At 37.7% G+C, this 23589-nt stretch overlaps 1 long non-coding RNA gene across 2 annotated transcripts; it reads right to left on the bottom strand.

Moving 5' to 3' along the window:
• Window positions 1-1680: 1680 nt before the first annotated feature.
• On the bottom strand, window positions 1681-4526 carry LOC123971527. Of its 2 annotated transcripts, XR_006825217.1 has the most exons (4): window positions 3771-4526; window positions 3419-3586; window positions 3248-3297; window positions 1681-1968 (listed from the first exon to the last, which is right to left on the bottom strand). It is a non-coding gene; the product is annotated as an uncharacterized LOC123971527 (long non-coding RNA). The 2 variants fall into 2 exon arrangements; XR_006825218.1 differs by having other exon boundaries at window positions 3419-4526.
• Between the last annotated feature and the right edge of the window lie 19063 nt (window positions 4527-23589).

The following is a 23589-nucleotide window of genomic DNA, read 5'->3' as shown; positions in this document are numbered from 1 at the left end:
TTTATTAAATTCAATTTCAATTTTAAATTTCTGTTTATAATTTCAACATCACCTTGTGGCCCCATATGTTACTCATCTTCAGCATATTTGTTGGCCTGTTTGTTACCGTCTGCATGTCCCAAGGTCTCAACTATATTGTAATAGTAATTCCTCTCTGATGATTCATTCTGTGTAATCAATATATTTATTTCTGACACACACATTCATAAAAGTCTTTCTTTAATTCCTGGCTATATCTTTGATTACCATCCCTGTGTTTTGTTTGCTTTGTTATCTTTTAATCCTCCCTTGATAATTCACTTTTGAATAGCCTTTTAGATTTTATATCCTTTCCCTTGTCAACCTTCTGAACATTTTTTTTAATCATTTAATCCATCATTTATTTCCTTACCGTTGAATTTTTAAATAAATCTCTCTTGATAACATGCTGTATAATAACATTTTATAGCCATTTCTTGTGTTGTGATCTTTTAATGTGTCTCTTTTTATTATTTAATTGGATGCCTATTATGCATTTTATTTGACTTGTGTCAAGAAATATTAAACATTAAAGCTACTATATAATATCTTAAATCCGTCTACAGTATATTTTGATATAATTTTCATGAATATCTACACAAGTAATGATCCACAGGTTACATAAAATCTCATACTTCATACTGAGCAGTCCTAATCCAAATCTTGTTTTGTTACACTATGGCTCCTGGAAAGTGAAAAATGGATTCAATATTATATATCCATTTTTTCCTCTTATTGGTTGTTTTGATTGACACTTTATTTATTAGTTCTTATGAGCTACTTATACTTCTACTATCTATCCAAATAATGTAAAGCTATGAAAGCTAACGCAAGCGACGTGATTTTTCTGTTTGGAGCTACAGACTGCTGCCTAGTGTAATTTGATCCTCTCTCTTTGCCCACAGCCACCTGCGGCTAACCAAATTACTTTCAGTGCTTAAAGGCAGAGGTTTGGTCTGATAGCGGAGGTCTTGTTTTGATGCTCAGGGAAATAAGTCAAATAAGTTACTGTGTCTTGCCTTCAGCTGCATACTGTGAAAATATCCACTCACTTCTACACATACACTGCTTTCCCACATTTGTCATTCTAGTCCCCATCAAACCTTCCAATCCTGCACAGTTTGACTCTTGCTCTGGTGAGGCCCATTGAGCCCGGAGGCCAAACCTCTGACATCACATCAGATGGCTGATGTGACCCCGTGTCCCACCACTGACCCAGCAGACCTGTCTTATTACACGACTGCCATGTTAGTGCCAATTGAAAGTGGCAGAAGAGCCTGTCACCGAATCTTAATCACAGTGTATAATTGGTGACTGGTTCATTGTGTGTGTGTGTGTGTGTGTGTGTGTGTGTGTGTATGTGTGTGTGTAATACAGAAAGTGTGTATGGCATGGTGTTAACATCTAAAGGGTAAAATATAATGACTTCAATTGACTAAGTGTGTATTTGATGTTCAGAAAGAAAAGTTAGCAGGGGTACTTTTTACTTTACATTGTCAAGTATCACATTGGTAGATGGAAATGGCAAAATTCAAAAAAACTTTCGCAAATAAGTTTTAAGCTCGCTTGAGCTGTCTTTTTTGAAAAAGAGTTAATGGGCTAAATGGGAGATTTGCCAAATAAGTTCTGACATAGCGAACGTTTACCTCACACGCCTGATGAGCTGTTTCCGCTGTCGCCGTCTTCTCGGATATTCCCATTAGGTGCAGAAGCATGGTTGGTAGCAACTTGCAGACATGAAACACATTTCTGAAGACATCTCTCCATTTTTCTCAGATCCATGGTCTGGTCCATGCGATTGGTTTTGTTTGTGGTTTGCAACCTCCAGGTCTTGTTTATTACAGCCTTGCATAATGTCCACTTCTGACGTAACTTTGTGTAGCCTGGTTTATTCGCTCCAAATCTGCTGATGGAAACTTTTAGATGTATGGCTTGTGAGTCGCAGTAGTGCTTGTAGTGAGCATAGCAGCAGCAGCATAGCAGAGTGAAAGAGGGAGCAGAGCTTGACAGTTTTAATAGACACATTCAACATGAGTAGAGAACAGAAAATGTCCTGTATGACTATATAGTGATTCAGGATGTTCATGATTAAATATTACAAAATTAACAGCAATACATGTTTACTTGATTTCTGAGAGTTGTTTGATATGAATGGCCTGAAGGTCTGACATCAGTGCCTTGGAATTAGTAATTCACCAGTATTCACTGCAAGTTAAAATCTGCCTCTCTAAACTATTAAGTTACATCATCATTTGAGGATGATATTGATATCTCATAGCTGAGTTTAATATTAACAGGTTGCAGAGGAGTGACTCCTCCACTCTTTATCCCATGCCAATTTTCTTTAAATAAACCCTCTGAAGTGAAGAAAACATAAGATGACCCGAAAGATAATACCAAATCACGTGGAGCCTGTGAGTTCACATGAATATACAGGGGAACTATGCTAACCAGAGGAAAAAGGACAAATCCACTGCTACACTGCAAAATATGATCAACACAGCATGCTTATGGGGGTGAAAGTAGATACAAAGATAGCAAAGGAAGTTGAAATTTCCCAAATTCAAAAAAACAAAACTAGGTTGAAAAAGAGGCTTCAGAACGGGAGCCTCTTTTTCTTTTACAACATCGAATGAATGTGCATGCTGTTGGAGCAAAGGATGAACAGAGGGGCAAAGGGGAAAGATGATTCAAATATATATGTACAATAAAGTTCTTATTCAGTGGGCATTCATAAGTGCTGATGTATAAATGCATAGTGAATGACAAAACACCATTGTAATAACATAAAATATGTCTTCATATGAGATGTAATAATTGCTAAGAAAAACTGTACATTAACAAACACAGACATACACATCTTATATTTGCTTGCAACTACATGATAGTGTGTTACAAACCATTTATCAAATGTTTATATATTGCTTATGAATGCTAAACTGGGGGCTAAGAGTGCTCGTATATTTAATACATTCTGTTGTTATTGTGAAGGAGAATTGGGTGTGGGCTCTAAGGTTTTTTTTTTAATGCGGATAAGTTATTGAATGATTTATTCATGCAATGATTACCTTGCAAACAAGAAAGAAATGACACATTTAAAAATCTCACAATTCTATGCAGTTTAGACAAAGAAACTCAAGGTGTTTATAAAAGAATATCTTCTGAAAATAGTATATGTGAAAATCTCATAAACTTAAGCAGATGAAAAAAAGAAACTCAAGCTGCTCACCTCAAAATGGAACAAAATGAATAAGCATAGGAATCCAAAGGACATCAAATCTGAAAATACATTAAATGATATGCATTCAACAAACTGACACAACAATGAAATGCAGGGCCAAATGTTACTCATCTATGTTGTCTTTACTTAAGCTATACAAATATTGGCAGATAGCCTTACCTCCACTTCCATGCTGCCTGAACTTAAAGTTTTTTTTCCCACAACAAGAAAACACAGAGTGAAGAGGAAGAGTGCTTTACTTTGTTTCCTGGGGAAGTTGAGGGTTGAAGGAGACATCACCCGGGTTGATTAAGATGCCAGAGCAGTGAGAAAACACCCTGATGTACACTTTGGAAGTTTGTGCAAGATTAGAAGGCCGATCACAAGCAACAGATTACAATTTCAGCAGCAAGTAAAGAAAGGAGAGAGATGAAGAGGAAGGAGGGGTGGGAGGTCAAAGAGGAAAAAGAAAAAATACAGAATACAACACTGAGCATGAATAATCATTGAAAAGCGAAAGAATTTTGAGTACCATGTTGCTACATTTACATTTTCCTGACGCTGTCATGCAGTGGGACTTTGTATGAAAGCTTTCAATTCCTAGATCACAAACATAACAAAGCCACTAGAAGTAGTTCAAGTTGTTCTTTAACCTGAAATATAGTGAAGCACAGAAATGTGCATGAGATTTAACAGCAACCCAGAGACAATCTTCATAATAGCTCAGTCATTGGAATGTTGAATAAAATTGTTACTGCTCTTGTAATCACTGACCAAAAACTAGAACCCAGATGATTTATCGGTCAGGCGATTTTATCGGCCAATATAGCTGATACATCAGTTTCATTTTGGTATCAGCAGACACATTACAAACACTAACAAAACGAAACATTTGCATTTTGGAACATAAAACAGCAAACTTAACAAACTACTCAGTTCAGCACCAGGTAGGTCATAATAGGAAATGTGGGCTGTTGCTATAGCTTCAATACTCTAAGCACAATGCAGCACATGTAGTAGAATGCAGTGTGCATAACAGCTGAGCAGTGTCTTCACAGTAAGTGTCTAATTAGTATATGAAATACATTGCCGGAAATCCAATAAACAACAACCCTCCTTTTCAATATAACTCTAATATAAACTTGTCGCTGATAACTGTCACATCACTCATACTTATCATATCTGTTTGCTGTGTTAGCAAGGTAGCTGGCCAGCTATGTTTGTCAGTAAAGTCAGAAACGTAACAGGTTGAAAGCTTAGCATCAGAGCATCATTGTGCAGCTCAGCAGATGATGGTACAGTGGTTTGAGTCTGCTGAGTATAGATTTCACACTACATTGTTGTTACCAAGTTTGTAAAATGCAATATTGGAAAGAAAACAAATAATGCCCCCATATTTTACTCAGGAGCCATGGGAGCCTGTTTTCCCACCGGATACGTTGAATGTTTTCCCTTAACACGCTGTTCGTCACTTGACACGGCAGCAGCGGACCACAAATTAATTTTACAAGTTAAAAAACTAGTTTGTGTCTGTTACACATTACCAGCGGAATATTGGTGGAAGATGACATTAATTAATATGATAGCTAGCTTAAAGGTTCAGTGTGTAATATTTCTGATGATCTATTGACAGAAATGTAATATAATATCCATAACTATGTTTTCAGTGGTATATAAAGATCTTACATAATGAACCATTATGTTTTTATTACCTTAGAATGAGCCATTTTTATCTACATAACCGCGGGTACGCCCTTCTATGGAGGTTGCAGTATTTTGTCGTCATGTTTCTACAATAGCTGACAATAGACAGTAGACGCCCATCACTACATTAAATGCGTCCGTAGAAGAAGAGGGAATAATAATAATAATAATAATATGCAGTCTCTGAGTAGTCTTCTGGTTTATTAGAAGTAAGAAAAGAAGTGACATTTGAACAAATGAAGGAGCATACACGTGTTATTTAGCACAAGAGCCAATTATTGGCAATAAAACTGTAACAGCAGGGAAGCTCAGATCGGCAGCTAAACTTCACATTTTACTACCCTGGTGGAAAACATGTATTTCCTTTTACTGCTAATGGTGATATATAAGAAGACTGTGTGCCTATCAAGTGACCAATAATGAATACTTTCCGAATTTGCATTAAAAAAGGTGTTTTTTGGATATTGCTTTGCCACTGTTCGCACAAATGTGTAATTTGTACTTTCACATGCTAAATTCCCATTAAAAACGTTGCACCGTTTTACCACAAGCTGAAATTAAGGCTATCAATGCTTCTTTGTGGTAAGATGTGCTTATCTAATTAAGCAAAGCGAGAGGAGCCTTGATCCTCACCAGCCAATGCTTTTGTAAACTTCAGGTATTATGTGGTTTATAATGGACTGTGGTGCAGAAACAGTGAGGTGTTCATACTTGGTGCACTAGATGTGATTGTTTTTGAGATGTTCTTCATTTTCATGTAGCACTTCTTGATGTGGATGTTGTTTATTAATGAACAAGTAACAATAATATAAAAAAAAACATATGGTTTTACTGAATAATTAAGTAAATATAATTGCTTAATATATCAATCTAAAGAAATCTAATTTCTTGACTGGCAACTCTCTGCAATCTCATAGATGACATCTTTGTCCTGTCTCAGGCACCATAGCTATACTACTTGCTTGGACAGGGGAGGGGGGGTGCAATTCGCAACCCTCACCACTAGAGAAGAGAATACATGATTTAGTAGAGAGCAATGGTGGAAAGTACATTTACTCAAGTACTGTACTTTAGTACAATTTAGAGGTTCTTGATTTTCATGGCATTTTCTGCTACTTATTTATTATATTTTTATTCATTCTTTTTTTACAGTGTTCATTTCTAGAACATATATGTTAAATTATTTACCATGTTTAAGAATATTTGACTTAAAGGGGCTATATGTTGTTGTCAGTGGCCACTAGTTGTGCGGTTTTTAAATAGCAACCAAGTGTGTTCTCGTGCCTGTTACTGTAGTAGTCATGAGGCTCGGGAGCCAACAGAAAATGCGACCCGTTTCCTACACAAAAGAAGCAGAATACTGACTATTCCAAGCAACAGAGAAAACAGGAGTGAAGTTCATTTGTATAGGAGGTCTGTTGACAAATAAGCATAAAAACTTATTGACATGTGATTTCATAGAAAACCACACATAGCCCCCTTAAGTAAAGGTATATTTTCAATGCAGATCAAAAATTCACTATTTTGTTCGGTAACTAGTGATTTATCCCACCTGAAAAATATGTATTAGTCTCAAAAATCCCATATTTGTCGGGCTCTACCAAAAACATACACAGACTTGAAGGATCTTTGCTTACAGAAACTGCGTAACATATACACCAAAAGCTCTCACAGAGCACACACTGGCAAGCAGAATATCCTCAAAAGTGAACATCTTGTCTCCATTCTTTGAAACTCTTATCTGACATGTTAGTGGATTTTCCCCAGTTCTTCCTCAGATACTGGATGCCTGCAATGAATCATTTCACATCACCTGAACTCCAAGCTATGCAGCATTTCAGCAAAGTGGATCAGATAAGAGGCTGTGGTAAACGTTACCTACCATCTAGTGAACTTGTATGCGTCTGGTTCACTGAAGGGATTAAATAAGATCAAGAAAATCCAGTTTCAAGGCTTATCATGACAGGTCACTGCATAGCAATGTATGCTCTTGTGAGGAAATAACAGCATCTCAATTATTGCTAGGTACTGTACTCCACACAGAACATGCTACATGCTATATATATATATATATATATATATATATATATATATATATGCTTGCATGTTTTGATTGGCCATTTCAGTGCTTTTCCAGAAGACAACGGATGCTAACACAAATGGATCAACACTTAGTTGGGCTACTAGCTTATGTAGGGATTCAGCTTGTTCCTTAAAGACATTTAAATATGGCAAAAGACTTTTGATACGCCATGGCTGTTGCAGCACCTGCCAAGTTTCTAGTGTGATGCTTTCTATCTTAATTTTTGGTCCATGGTCAATGATTTTCACATCCATTTTGGTTGACAGTTGTGGTGTTTGTGATGCAAGCAGGTGCAATACTGGCAAAATGTTTAAAAATCTATTTCTTAGGCCTGGAACAGATTTTAGAGTTTTGTCGTGCATGGTTGTGAGAGACCGAGATGGCAGGCATGAGTAGTCACAGGTGAATTTTCAGAAGGAGGGTTTTATTTACCCCAAAATAGAAGAAACCAATTTACAAAATATACAATACAGTCCTAGGCCCATAAGAGGTCAGCTAAACAGATCTAAGGCTATGTCATAAACTGATGTACTACAACATGTAGTAAAACAGTAGCAGTTGCCTGCATTCTTCACCATTATACGTAGCAAATTCATGTAGTAAAAATCTAGGAAAAGAGCAGCAGTTTCCAGAATGTATTCACCAATAATATGTAGTTAAAAAACAAATAAGCTTTGCTCGGGAATTAGTCAGGTAGCAACAACAGGTCAAATAAGGAATGGATACATTAAGTGACTGAAAGTAAGTTACAAAACACAAAGGGCAATGACTTTATACATACAAACATTTATTACTCCTGCTAATAACAACACACAAGGGCTGGAGCCAATCTCAGTTGACATCGGGCGAAAGGCAGGGTACACCCTGGACAGGTCGCCAATCCAGCACAGAAGTTAAGTGGGGTTTTTCCAGAGTTGGTTGGATGTCGCCGAGCTGGGCGGGGGAAGTGAGATGCGCAAATCAAAAGAAGTTCAAAAACAAGAAAGGGAGAGAGGGAGTATTTGTGCTTCTCTCAGCTTTAAACAGTTTACTCTGCCAACCCCAGATCTATTCTTTCTTGATCATTTTATTTGTTCCAATTTTCTAGAGAAGTTAGCACAAATTTAATGCTTCCATGCTTTAAAAGTTGGCCTACTTTTGCTGAAAGACACCAAATAAACAGAATATTATGCACTTTACGTAAGTACGTAATTGACTGTTACTCCAGGTTTAAATGGCAATCATGTTACAACAACTGTTATTATGACAATACACATATTGTATATTCTTCTATACATGCTTACGCATACCTATAACAGCAAATAAAATAGTAAAAATAGACCTTGTATCAAATGTCTTTGCTTGGCCCCCCTGAGAGGGATGAAAAGAGGAGGGGTGACAGGCAGACACATGCACCTTGTGTGTGCTCATCAAGCAGAGATGGCATTTCAACTTTTCTCTTCTTGCAAGCTAAAATACATTTTCTGGTTAGACATGTACACCTTTACCTGTTTTAACTGATTATATTCTCAAAGAGTCTAAACACATTTCCAGATTAAATGCATAAGCATACACGCTTCCTGTTCTATTGGTCCTTCATCAGCATGGCAACAGGAAACTTCATACTCTTCTCATATTGTTTATTAAACACAGCATATCAATTAATGTATATTTGACTCTGAATTGCAAAATTTGCTCTTTTGTTTTTTTCCCTGTATAGGTCATCTCTGAGTCCTCACAGAGCTTCTTCTATCTCTGAGGCCATGTAGATAGAAAATGTCAATCCTCATCAATAAAAGACGCACAATGTTCATCAGAACCTGCGCTGATCCTGAAAAAAATAAACAGACCTACATGTAAGAAAGACAAAACTGACCCAACTACTGAAGACAGAGGAGGAGATATATATTGTGATATAGATCAGACCATTTTCTCAATGAAAGGGTAACACAAAGACTAAAACTACCAACGAAACTACAACCAAACGAAAGCAGGACAATTAGATCTAAAGAAATAAACAAAATCTCTAAATTATGTCATAACCCCCCCACGATATGGCAGTCACTTGGTTTTGTTGAACACCCTAAACTATCGCAGCTGGAAAGAGCATACTGCTCTAAGAATTTTCAGAGCCTGATTTAATACTACAAAATACGCTTGATGTTACGTTCACTGCCCTCGCTGTCCGGAATAACAGAGAACACCCAAACCATGTGAGGAGGTGTGGAAACTGTGGGGTTTATATGCCTTTATCACTGCTGATTGGGTGGCAAACCCACCAAACAAGAGAAATTGAACTACAAAGCACATTGCAAAACGTTTTACACCGTTTTGGGGGGAAACATGTCGTTTAACATGAAAACCGTGGAAAAATGTTGCATGGCTTTTTCAGATTAAATGTACCCCTGCTCTACTTCCGGATTCGCATCTTTTGCTACAGCCAGACATGATATTCCTCCAGGAGCAGCACCCTCAGCACTGGTAACTTAAGAAATATAAATCAGATATTATAAATTAAATGTTCAGTATGTAATATTTATGAGGCTCTATTGGCAGAAATGCAATATAATATCCATAACTATGTTTTCAGCAATGTAAAAAGACCTTACATAATGAACCAGCCCGTTCTCATCTCAGGGTGTCCAATAACAACGCTTTCAGAGAAAGTGACAAAACGTAGTTTTTGCGTCTGTATGAGATGTTCTGGGGCGTCCCATACAGACCGGAAGTGCTGGCTAGCTAGCTAGCTTCGTTCGTGTTAAAGGTGTTGACAGCCCCCCGAACACCCCTACCCTTACCACAACCGTCAGACATGTAAGTATCTAAACCTAATTCACTGACTTTATGCATGTTGAGCAGGCAGGGTTAGCCTCCTTTTTGTTGCTGCAACATAGCAAACGGGGGCATTTCATTTGGACGCTGAAGGGCACCTTTACCGTCAAATCCTTACGCTTTGTCACACTGTCTGAAAGCGTCAGTTATGATGCACTGAGATGAGAATGCACTGAATGAACCGTTCAATCTCACACAGACTCCGCCCTCTACTGGACTCTATGGGTACTACCTCCTCCAATCACATGCATGCACTTGCCCACTGAAATTTTTACTGTGAAATTTTTACCCTGTGTAGCCGACCAATAGGCCGTCGCTACTGATACGTGTGTGACGCATAAATAGCAGAGAAATTTGGACAAATGGAGGCCCACACGTGTTATTTAGCACAAAAGCCGACAGAGCGTGTCGGCCACCGTAGTTTCTCTTGTGCGCTTAGAAAGGGAGCAAGCGAGTGGTGTCTGATGGTGCATTCATGTGGTGTCAGAATAATCAGAATCTTTTTTTCCTCCTTAAATCTTTATTGCAAAAAGAGAAATAAAGTGTAGATGGGACATAAAGAAGTATTCAGAAATTTGATTCGTGCAAAATCACATATCACATATATATGTATATATTTTGCAAACATGTCATTTGTATAATCGTTATAATGGTTAGTTTGCTGTCCATGTAGAGTGAACTAGATGTCTGCGTGTTGTTTATATACTCTGATAATCTGCTAATCCAACAAACTTTTGTAGTATCATCCATGTTGTTTCCACATTCCAACTTAAGAGCACATGAAAACACACTGGAGTTGGAAGAACTCAGGAAATGGAGCCATCCGAGGAACACATGAATCCACTGTGAACCGCTGCTTGCAATTCACAACCCTTACCACTAGATGCCACTAAAACTTACACACTGAACCTTTAAGTGTGACAGTACAAAAGATAACTAAATGTGTGTGCTACTAATAGAAACTAATATACTGCCAACATTGTTATAGAAAACTATGAGTGTAATATATAGTGCAATATATATGGAGCAAAGCCTGTGTCATCATTTATCTGTTTACTGATGTATATCCAATATGGATGGAACGTGCATAAGATCAAACTAAATAAGTAAATTAGAAATTAAGACAACTAAAGTGAGTGCAGGAAGGTTACCAAGATTCAAATCAGCTGTGTGGCAGCAGGTGCGGCCACAAACAATCTTGGAAACTATGCCCTCTGAGAAGACACCTAAACAATGGTTACAGGCTTGATGGCTTGCTGAATAGAGAAGTGACTGCTTTTCTTTTTTTGTTACAAATGAATAACAAAGATCTAAGATTATGGCAGACCTTCATGAAACAACACCCTGTTTGAAACTATTTGTTTTCCATAAATGGACTTATGTTTAATAAAAAAAACCTTCTGTTAACGTATATTTGTTACATTCTCATAAATTGTACCCATATGTTATAACTGAAGTGGTGTGTGTATTTTATTGCTTAGAAACTGTCCTTTTCCAAATTTATATGCAGAGCAAACCTTGTGTTGACACACCTTGTGTTTCTGGTTGCTTTGACTTTCTGTGCAGCTTCACAACTCTTTGTTATCCCTGAATATGATTTAAGAGCATTGTGGAGACACAAGGGCTGCTATTGAGTGTGTTAGGGCTATCACCACAGTCTATTTTACACCTCACTAGCTTTGGATGAACCCATAAAATTACTGTGTCTGGCCTCGGCCTGGTAAACCTGGCACCAGCAATGCTCTCTGGTGCTTCATGGCTGTTGAAACTCATATAAATTCATGGCCTCTTTTCTTCTGTCTCTGTCATGAGAAAACAGAAACCTCTCTGTTGCCTTATCAACGAGATACCCTGAATATCTTAGTTTACCTAACTAAAGCAAAACCTTGGCAGTTCAGAGTAAATATAAATTGTGTTTGGACCATTATCCATCGAGCAAGCAGAAGAATGGACAGCAGGAAGGAGGAAAATATGTCAAAAAGTGGCTTTGCTAATGATGTTGCTAATTTGATGGACATGCAGAAAGAGGGTGGAGGGGTGAGATGAGGCATAGTTAGGAACATCACAAACAGTTGATTTATGCATGCTATGCTAATTAGCTGTTCTATTTTTTCTCATTTACTTGCCACCTGAGATGTCCTTGGGCAAGGAAAATAAACAATTACACACACATACACACATTTCCTCTACACTTCCAACTGGAGTTTGTGATTATTAGGAAGCTGAGGTGAGGATCCTGTAGGCAGGTTTGATGTTAACTGTTGTTTGACCCATGCTACTTTGGCCCTGACATTGCAGACTATGGTGACACAGTGGAATCTTACTGCATTGCATTTGTAACTAAGGCTTCTCACTACAATTGTCTCCGACTACTTGATAAAGCAAACAATTTTCTCTCTCACATGTTCCCCTTTTGCATATATTATATATTTTGCATATAAGAGAAGTATGGATGCACAAAAAGAGAAGAATGTATAGTGTCTAAAGGAAAAAGAAAGAGAATATTAGAAAGCAAGGCCCGACTCAAGCTTCTCAGTCAATCACACAAATGACCTGCCCTTCCTTTCCGCAATACTCTTTCCTTTCCCACTTCACTCTGTCTCACACATGCAAATATTTTTCTCTTACATGTGTATTATATATAATATTAATTGTATACAGTGACTGCATGTATATGAGAGCCAAATGTTTACATATTAAAATATATCAATATGAGAATAAAAAATGTGTCGGTGTAAGAATGAAAATCAGTTATTTAATTGTTAATATCTGAATGTGGAAGGAGAATGTATGTATGTGTGAGGGTCAGCATATATGTATGTGAAACGAAAATGTGTGAATGTGAGAATGAAAATATATGTATGTGAAAGGAGAATGCATGTGAGAAGACCAGAAGGAGTTATCGCTTGTACGGCCCCTCATAGCTGACCATCACTGATTGATTGAACACAAACTGCTTCAACGTGTGTAAAGCTTCATTCACAAAACAAGAAAATACTGAGTGACTGTAGTATCAATATTAGAACGAGGGGTGGACATTTGTTCAAATGTTCATTAAAAACAAAATTATGATGATTGAGCTTAAAAGAAAGACCAAGCCAGAGTGCATGAGTAAATAAGAGAGAGGTAGTGGAGATGAGAGGACGCGGCAAGTGACATAAAGAAATGGAAAAAAATAAACTTTAATTGCTAATAGTTTTATTGTGGTTACATTGGAAAGCAGAAAATAATTACCACCATAAATCAATGCACAAATACTATACTATACTGAGTGAAGTTCCCGTTGTTCTATAGTTCTTGGAGCTGTTTGGTTGAAAAGGGCTAAGTGAATAAATCCTAGAGGAGACTGGTGGCCAGTTCGCAAGTGTGAACTACATCATACAGGCTGTCATACAGATTTTTACCTGCAGGGATGACTTTTAAAAGGTTTCACCTGAAAATGAATGCAATCTTATAAAGGGAGCAAAAGCATTGCTATGAATGTCAACACGACGTGCCGATAAAATCTTACTTTATATGTTTTATTATGGCTCTGGGGGAATTCACGGTTTAAAGATTAATAGGAAAATCTTTCCCCAAATTCTCCATCCAAGGGGGCAAACATCTTTACCTTGAAATCATCGGGTATTTTTAAGCTCCTCTGTCATGAAGCTGTCAAAATGAGTCAAGCTGAGGATACACACCTGTCGACTGTTTGCGCCCTCAGCAGCTAACTCGTCTGCTGTTTTGGTGCACCTACTCTCAAATGTTTAATTAAGGTTGACTCAGATATCAATGTGAGGAGCATTACAAATTATTTTCCAAGATGTTGCCAATGAGATATCTCTGTCTGACAAAGAACACACAATGCACTAGAGAGAAAAATACTATCTGGTATTATGTGCATTGTGCCAGTTAATAATCTTTCTTGATAAATTACCTGAGTCAAAACAGCCTAAACAGCCTAACAGGGAAAATGTGTAAATGGAGACTGTGAGAACCAGACATTTGGAGAGTTTATTGTTTCATTAATTAGTCCTGATCGGGTTAATGTACAAGATAAACAACCAAAGTCAGAATTTAGTCAATGCTAAAATAAATGACTATGCATCCTACATGTTAAGCTACCTATTAATTAACCTACACAATCATTACTTTGACGGGGGGAATTTCAATGCTTTGGAAATGTAGACATACTTCCAATATGCCATTATTATGTTTATGACCTCCAATTCATTGGTTCATAAACAGTATTATGGTGACCATTAATCTTCTTGGCCTTTTGACCCACTTCTTTAAAATGTGAATGGTGACCACAAGCCACTGATAGATTCATACACCTTTTCTCAAAATAAATTAAAACTTTGTTTTGGTTAGAAGAAAGAATAAAAGGACACGACAGAAAGACCGTCAACAGACCACAAAGCCACCCTTTTGCATTTCTCTTTAGTGAGCAAGTGAGTGAGGAATGAAATATTGTCTTGAAGCGTAAGGCTTGTAATTACAGCACCCTCACTTCTTGGCAGCCGTCCTCTGACAGCCTTCTAATGGATTCTGCACCGGCGCCCTGGCAAACACCTGTCGGCCCCCGGATAGAGAGAGCGCGGCCTGCCTCGTCCTTTTATATTCCACTCATTATTTCATTACTCTTGCTGTGCTTACATTCTGTCTCACCTCAGGCACCCCAAAAGCACCCCACTACCACCACCACCTACACAAACACGCACACAAACACATATTCCTGTGTCTTTTGAGTACAAAACAAGTATGACTTCAAAAATGAATGAAGGAGCAGTCACTAAACCTGAGATTGTAACCTGTTTGGTTTGGTTAAAACAAACCTCGGTGTGTTTGCCTGGTTAGTAGGGTTTGTTTGGGCTGATGTGAAAGCTGTCAGTCGAACTCTGGTTCCTACCTTTGGTGTCATCACACACACATTCAAATTCCTTTCAGTGAAACACGTGAATACAGTAGAGTTCAACGCAACATACTGATAATACAGCACAGAGTACAAGTACATTTGAAACCGATCTGGTCCCAGGGTGCAACTGATCAGACTCTAGTACATTCATTTATATACCTTCTTTCTGCTCCTCCTTTTGTGGGTCTTATTGCAAGGTCCACCTTTTCTAATCTCATCCTGTCTGATTTTTGACACCAATATTTACATATTTAGCTCATTTGACCAACCTTGGTTTCATCTGAAAATAATGGTGTATTTTCCCTTTGTCAGTACCATAGAAAAAATAGCATCAACCAATGGACATGTGTTACGCCTGGTCTATCTTCCCCAAGTCCCAAGGAGCCACATGAACACAACTTAGACTATTATACAAGAATGAAGAGTGGATTTATTTGTAACAGAGTGAAACAAATAGTGATAAATTAAATTACACTTCAGGGTGAGCCATGGCCAACATAACAAACAAAACACCTCTAACTAGAAATCAGCGCTAACCTATCAAAAAATCAAATAAAAAACAAACAACTGACCTCCCTAACTAAGAGACATAAGCCACCAATCATAATGACATTATGGCCCAGACCTATTTACATAAGAAACAGGACAAGAAACAGAACAGGTGGCAATAAACACTGAACATCTCTCAAAGTTTACAAATTACGACCACAGTCGTAACACCCCTCTTCCCAAGAATCAAACATTCCCCTACAATTTTTAATTTAAGTGAAATTTAAAAACATCTAGACAATGCGTCAGCAATAACATCATCAGTGCCTTTTTTTGTGACAAATCTGCAGGTTAAAATCCTGCAGAAGAAGAGACCAATGCATAAAACGTTGATTTACGCATCTGGGCAAGAAACACTAATGGTTTATGGTTGGTGAATACCTTCACAGGCTGTGAAGTAGACCTAGGCCCCATCCACACTACTGTGTTTTTGAATTAGAATGGAGACCTTTTGCTACCTTAGACTAAAACGGCGAAAACGAAGACCCAAAATGGAGAAGTTTGGAAACGCTGCGAACCGTGTTTTGCGTTTCAAAACTCGGAGGGTGTTTTAGTGAAGACGGGCAAAAACGGAGGACTTTAGAAACGATAACGTAGACACTCACGCTCGGCTCTCTGACTGGGTCTCCTACGTCGTACAAAGCAGAAACACGATGCTACTGACAGAGTTTTTGAGTTGGTCTTTTTATTAAAATATTCTGTACCGTGCAAATAACACTTATCTGCCTACACTTGTACAGGGCAAGAGCTTCTTCTTCGATGGTAATATAGTTTAACTGGTGCTTGTTAAACTTCTGAGAAAAATAACAAATGGAATGATGTATGCCCTTTTCATCTTCCTGCAGGAGGACAGGTCCTGCACCACACCCACTAACGTCAACTTCGAGCTTAACCGGCTGTGTGAAATTGGGTGCAGTGAGGACAGGTGCACAGCACAACAAAGCCTTAGCTGATTCGAAAGTGACTTGACAAGCAGGTGACCACACAAAGCTTTTAACAGGACTAACTAGTCAGACATAACTGTTTAACAGACTCTAACATGAATGTTTAAGTCAAGGCTAAATAATACTGTTGAATATCACTGAAATCAAGAGGGTCCAAGTTAAATTAGACAATTTCTTGGTAAGCAAACCAATTAGAATCTGTTGTTGATCTAAGTTGATAACTTACATGTCTTGATAATATTAATCAATGTGCAGATTTCTTCTTTGTGATATTGTTGCACTGACTGATTTACACCTCAGTGTACATAAAATTATTTCAAGCTTCCCTCAATGGGAAACTTGCACTGTAACCACACTAAAGCTACAGTGACCGCCAGGTTGGTAGAATTCACAGACAGAAACAAATAAACCCATTCAGTCTGTCTCAATGTAAAAGATAAAACTGAATCAATGATTTCTTCTTTCATTCCTTTTTTTTCTGTTGACATTGGGGCGGAACACATCCTCCTGCCTCACCTAGATTATGTCCTAGACGCACACAAACACACCAACTGGGTATACCAAGTGAATCTTGCAATCAGCAATGGGAATCTAAGCACTGTAGATGACTGCATCATTCTTGGTGTGGTTTCTAGCTTTAAAAGGTAATGAATGGTTCTGAAAAAAAGTCCACTCTTTGGAAATAGTGACGCCTACACATACTGATGATACTGATAGAATTAGTCCTATTTCACAGTCACAGACTTGCACTGAAGCAGAATTACAATGACATTTGCACTGTGTCAGCCAATCAGGATGGACCCACTGATCCCTTTAGAAATGGCCGTTCTACAGTACTAACCTGGCATCTGCTTTCTTTCAGTGACTGAAACAGCAGCACAACAAATGAGATGATTTTGTTTCATCAAGGTTGGTCACATCTCCTCTTCTTCAACATAATGCTCCGCTAGTACCATGGTTTTGGTTTCGCATTTAGTTATTAAAGGTGACAAGGCTAACCATAGAGTCCTGTGCGGCTCTTTGGCCAAACCAGTACAATACAAATGTCAATGTGCTTCTCTGCAGTGGGCAAAGCTATATAGTCTCTTAGAGGAATCTACTTGTGCTAATGTTAAAAAGTGTAACTTTTGTCCTGGGGAAATATTTATTTCATTACTTATATTTTTGAAATACACTGTGTAAGATTTACTCTAGAGAAACAGTGAAGTTAGAAGTTATATTTTACCTTCTGCTATAAAACACGAATGGTCGAAGATGATGTGTATTTTTGAACCACAGAGTGAGGGATTACAAGTAACATTTTTTCTATCAACATTTTGTAATGAAACAATTCAAATACCACTGACTTGTCAATGAAATCATTTGCATTCTAGTCTGATGTGTGAGTATTTTGATGAAAATGCAGAAAAAGACAGGCAACATCGTGTCAGTGTAAATAAAACTCAGTATTTCATGCAAATATTAGTTTTCAAAAAGCAATACAGACATGCTGGGGATGGTGTCCGGTCTCTAGTAGTTTCTAGATATATAAAATCCAGATGAATACCACAATAACTTCCATTTAAGACATTCTCTCTCTTATAATTAAGACTATACATTGTCATTTACTAAAATACATGACTTGACATTAATAGCACAACCTTTAAAACCACAGCACTGTCATGAATCAAGTTTTGCTTCCATTGTGATTGCACTGTGTTTAGACTTCAGCCGTGGGAAGTGTAAACATTTACAGAAATTTATTATGTCTTAATTCCAGAGCAACTTTTATGTTAAAACTTACTTGCCAATTGCCACAACATTCACAGCATCACAAGACTTTTTTCATTGTTTGGTATTTCACATCCCCTTCATCTTTAATACTAGCTTCACCTCTCTTCTGACCCCTCTAGCCACTGACTTACCCACCACACTCCATCATCTGTCTCTTTGCTTCCAAATGCCATATTAGACCTTCATGCTGACTTTTGGAGGGTTTTGTACAAAAATCAATGTGCAAATGATCAAGTGAGTCAGACTCATAAGCACTGAGTTAAAGGCACTCTGGAGTTTTAGACCGCTAGTAATGCTATGGTGCATTTTTCACAAGTGGGTCTCCGTTTTGAGGTCTCGCATTAAATGTACGAGCACACGGGTGCTGCGATACACATTTCTACCAATGGTTTTAAACTATTCCACTGATTTACAAATGGCTGCAATGTGCTAGCAAATGCAGGGAAGAAGAAGTCAAGGTATTCAGAAATTCAGCTTTGCAAATGTTTTATGAGGAAGGAGTGCATTCAACACGTTTGTTAGACTTCAAGTCATTCAACATGTAAAGGAATTGAGCAGTAAACTGCAAGCATTACAAAGATAAAGATCTGGTTATAACAGCTCACTCCAATACTGCAAATTTATGGTTTGTTTAAAGAGAAAACAACAGGTTGACAGGCTGTATGATCACACACACACACACACACACACACACATGGTTTGATTGACAGGGTTTGTCCGTTGTTTGTACTGCAATTAAATCAACAAATAACATTTTAAACAAACAGCAAAGCTCTTTCCAAAGCACTACTTGTGTTGTAGCATGTAAATCCCAAGAGCACTCTCTTCTTTATCTCTGAAGACCTAAAATGTGTGATAAAACATGTAATGAGATATCTCGTAGTGCTTGGGTTACAAATGTGTAAACTTAGAGTGCACATCATAATGGCATTGCCCCCTTAGGCACCATTTAGGCATGTCAGTGGCAGACAGTCATTTGCTGGTAATTCATTCTTGGCAACTATTATTTGCTGTAAATACGGATAAGGAGCTCTCTATACATCCCCTTAAGGTGCAGGGATCATGTTGTGCTCATACCATGGAGCCTTCTTGGTCTGTGTCTGCTTGCAAGAAAGTACTGTATAAGTTGAGTATGTAGCAAACATTACCCAACTCATTAGTTCTAAAGTTCTAGAAAGAAAACGCTCTTTCGTCACTAAGTACACATGCAGGTGCTCATACAGTGGCTGTGTTTTGTCTCCATAGTAGTGTACGTTTATATTTATGTACAGTATGTGCATGTGTATATAGGCTACTACAACACTGCTGAATAAATATATATTTAGTCCGGTTACACATTGTAAAGCATAAGCCAGGCCACTGTTTAAAATAACTTAAACTGCTACCTGTAACATTAACATCATTAAGTTATCATCTTCATTTTTGGATCAATATGGTGATGGTTTACTGAAATTGTAGCAAAACAAGAACATCCCTCAGTAGATTGGTACCCTCTCCCAGTCTCTACACTATTCAGTGTACTATTCACATTTTCAGTGTGTGCCACCAGGTGGGATTTAAAAGAATTTATGCAAGTTTTGATTTATGACATGATTCTTCCAGTACGACCAGCACAAACGGAGCTAAAGCTTTCAGAGTTTTTCATAATGGCAGACGGTGAGAGGAGTGAAAGTCCAGTAGAAAAGGCCCTTCTTACACATGTATCTTCTTCAGTAAAGTCAAGGCAGCACATAAAAGGAAAACCTGAGCTACCAATGTATTAAGTACATTTGTTACAATGTAATTTGATCCAGTCGTACCACAGTTTGATCACATAATACATATTTATGTCTTACAAACTGGTGGTTGATAGTAAGATGAAAGTAACAGTTTACAAAAATAAAAATAAAAATAAAATAATGGGAAATATATATATATATTCTCACACACAAGCTCACTGATTTACAAACATATAATATATGAATGTGTGCCAAACTCTCCAATATACTTAAACATTCATATGGCTAGACACAGGCACACACACAAACACATGCATACACTCATACAGCACATAGGCCTAATAGAAATGCATGCGCGCTCACATTCAGAGAAATTTACTCTTGCTTGCTCCAGCTTTTCCTTTCTTTCACTTTGTTCTGCTCTCACCTCCAAGGCATAATCAGCCTCTCTAATCCATTCCCGTACATTAAGTGATGCTTCCTCCTCCGTTTGGCCTCTAGCTCTCACTGCACTAGCTCTTGACAGTGCCGTTGTTTTCCTCAGAAAACCCCCTCCCAGTCACGGCAGGGAGATGGAAAGGAAAGAGAGACAGATCCCTCTGGCACCTCTTGGAAGATATCCTCATTTTTGTTTCCCCCCTTAAAGAAGACATGCTTCTTTTTCAGCTTTTGTTTGGGGAATGCCATTGAACAAAACAAGCAAGTTCTGCCGGCATTCCTGCCTATGGAGTTGAGCTATTTCAAGCAAGAGATCAGATGAAGTAGCTTTATATGAGTTCTTTTTTGGTGGGATTTATTAACAGCAGCATGTATGTATGTAGGATGGTTTATTCGCTCCAAACCAGCAGATGGAAACACACCTAATTCGCAGTTTCTTTTTTGATTCTTTTTTGCGACATTTCAAAAGTCAGCTTAAAATTCGAAAACGGCAGAATTTTTTTTGCCGTTCCAGTTGTGCAAATAATGACTGACCTCGAGGGTTAAAAAAGGTGGAAGTTGCGTGAAGTTGTTGACTTAAGCAATAAACAGTCTTATTCAGTTTTAAAGGCGTAGGCATACATTTAAGAAACCATCCATAATCCAGATCTGATCTGTTAATAATAACACTATCGCCACAGTGCCAAAGTACCATGTTCCTATCTGTTGCTACTGCCACCACAATACAACGGAGCAGAAAGACATGTCCCTACAGGTCCAGGGAACTAAACAAGTGATCATCCCACCCTCAGGTGTGCCTCTGTTTAGATGTTCAAGGTTTTGAAACAATAGAAGTTGTTGGCTTCTCACAATTGCCTCAGCAATGAAAGTGTAATATTTTAAGCTCCATATTATACAAATTTTCCTGCCATCCTGCATCTCGCCTGTGATGCAAACAAATAATCCATTAGTATTATTATGTTACTGAGGTGTTCCAAACAAGCCTTGGGCACTCATATGTACTGTGAATACAATTGCTTTCAGTGTTTTGCTGTGAGCTACTTGCACAACAAATTTAAAAGAAGATGCAGCCTGTGTGATTCATTTAAGGTTTCATAATGATAATAATAATAATAATAATAATAATAATAATAATAAATCATAGTGGTGGATAATTTATTTCTCAGTACTGGGGCATAGTTATCTGGAACCTAAAACTAAAAAGGGCATTTTGTATTAAAAGAAACACATCATTTATCTGCCATGATTTTATTTTGTCAAATGGCCCAGATTTTATTTTTTAATGGTTACTGAGTCGTTTTTGAGCAAGGAGGATCATTTTCCATTTATAAAGCCAACCTTCAAAGCAGGGGTGTGGAGTGTTAGCCATTACCTAAAAGATAATGTGCAACTACACTGTTGAAATTGTGTATTTAGTTTTGTGTGTTTCTGTTCCAAACCCATTTTACTTTTGTTGAGGAAGAATGGGATGTCCGATTACAGTAAGCTACCTTAGTTTGCCACCCCCAAATTAATATGTAACGTAAGTAAGATAAAAATTAGTACTGCTTTCGGGAATTTGGGTACTATGCTATGAGGGTCCACTTCATCAGGAATGGTGTAACAGTGTAAGATATACAATATGTGCTGTGGTGTACTGGCCTTACCTCTTTTGTCAGCTTCTCTGTGCTCAGCTTGGTTGCAACAAATCTAGGAGACTGGTTGGCTGCTGAGCCTATGGACTTAAAGCCACAATTAATTTGAATTCCCTTTGAGATACCTCACAGTATAGTCAGTAAACACTGCAAAGTCTATTTCAGCAAGCTGCACCAAGATATGCTATTGCAGCTCACAACTTCTTAATCCAAAAATAGATCTATTTTTTTTTGTTTTTTCGCCTACTTTAACAGTGAGTAGATCCAAAAGCCCAAATCTGGAAGTTTTGAGGCTGTGCCAAAGAGACAGGTGGGTGATGGCATGTTCTCCACATCTACTGGCCATGAAAACACATTTTGTCCACGATTTGATCAAAACAATACTGACTATTATAGTTGCACATAATTACTTTAAATAAAAGTACTTTAGTTAACATATTGTAAATAAGGCTTTTATTGACAAAATGACCCTTTTATAGACTACACCATGTATATGTTAAAGCAATAAGCCATCATTACATTTTCAAAAACAGATGAACATTGTATTTAAATTAGAAATCTTTATTTTGTCACTTGAAGATTGCAAGTTGTGTTACAATAGTTCAACTTGTAACATGTTTTTTCCTTTTAATGTAATATATTTAATGGTAACATACACCATGTGTTTTTTACCTTTGAGTCTTAAACCTTTGAAAACCATATTATTTAAATTACAAATGACAAACATAAAAATAACTTAAAACACATTGAGTTCGGGTAACAAGGGGGTACCTTGTCACCTCTCTTGGTTGTGACTTTCACAGATGGTATATCAAATGGCAACAAAGATGTAGAAAGAATAGCTGGAGTTAGATACTTGTGGAATGGATGCTTAGGCTGCCTTGCTTTCCCTGCTTCCACTGTAACTTTGATCATTAAAACCAAGATGAAAATTGATAGATTGATTAATATTCTCTTCTTCTTTTGTCCAAGAGTTGAGAAATCTAAACTGGACGGGAAGGACAAGTAAGGGTTTACAAATAAAACATGAATAGTAAGGTGAAAAGGCAAGGATAAAACCACCCACTTGGCTTTGACATAGCTCTAACATTTCCTGTGTAATACACCGTCATGTCAATCCTGGTGTAACCTTCTGGGGAAGGAAAGAGTTGTCAAGAACAATTAGGACAGGTGATGAAGTCTTTATTCAGCTGTTGCTAATCTCATCCTTAATCTAGCTGCTTTCTAGGCAAAAATCAAAGAAAGGCTTCCAGTTAAGCCTTGGACAGAAATAGCTCATTTGCTCAAGACCTTTTAACGTTGTTGGCCTCACACTAGGCAGCAGACCAGACATGGATTAGTAGAGCATTAATTATTTATTGTAACTCAGCATGGACTAAGTGCAAAGTTCACGAATTATGGTACAATCAGCTAAATATGTGTAAAATAGATTTTTCTTAGTTTGATCCAGGAAGGATTTGTTCAGCATGAATGCTTTCTGTACCCTGGCCTTTTGCATCTCTGTTTTTTTGCTTATCTCTCCAGTTCCCAGTGGAATGAGTTATTCTTACAATTCTAGAAAGCACTATTACTGACAGATGTATTCCAAGGGACGGCACTATTGTGTCTTAGCAATCTTGTTGGGGTTTGTTAGCATTCTGTTGAAGGCTAATTTTGCCAAAATGGAAGTATTAGTGACTGAAGGTGTCGAGCAGCCCAGCTAAAGAGCCGTCTTCAACTCCGTCCACTGTTGGGCTGTCTCTGCCATTTTTACAAATACAGGTTTGACATTTGACCAGCAAAAATAATTACACGTTA

This window comes from Micropterus dolomieu, linkage group LG05, assembly GCF_021292245.1.
Source record: "Micropterus dolomieu isolate WLL.071019.BEF.003 ecotype Adirondacks linkage group LG05, ASM2129224v1, whole genome shotgun sequence".
In the NCBI taxonomy this organism is placed as follows: domain Eukaryota; kingdom Metazoa; phylum Chordata; class Actinopteri; order Centrarchiformes; family Centrarchidae; genus Micropterus; species Micropterus dolomieu.
Note: the sequence above shows the minus strand (reverse complement) of the source record. Positions and strands in the feature narration are given on the sequence as shown.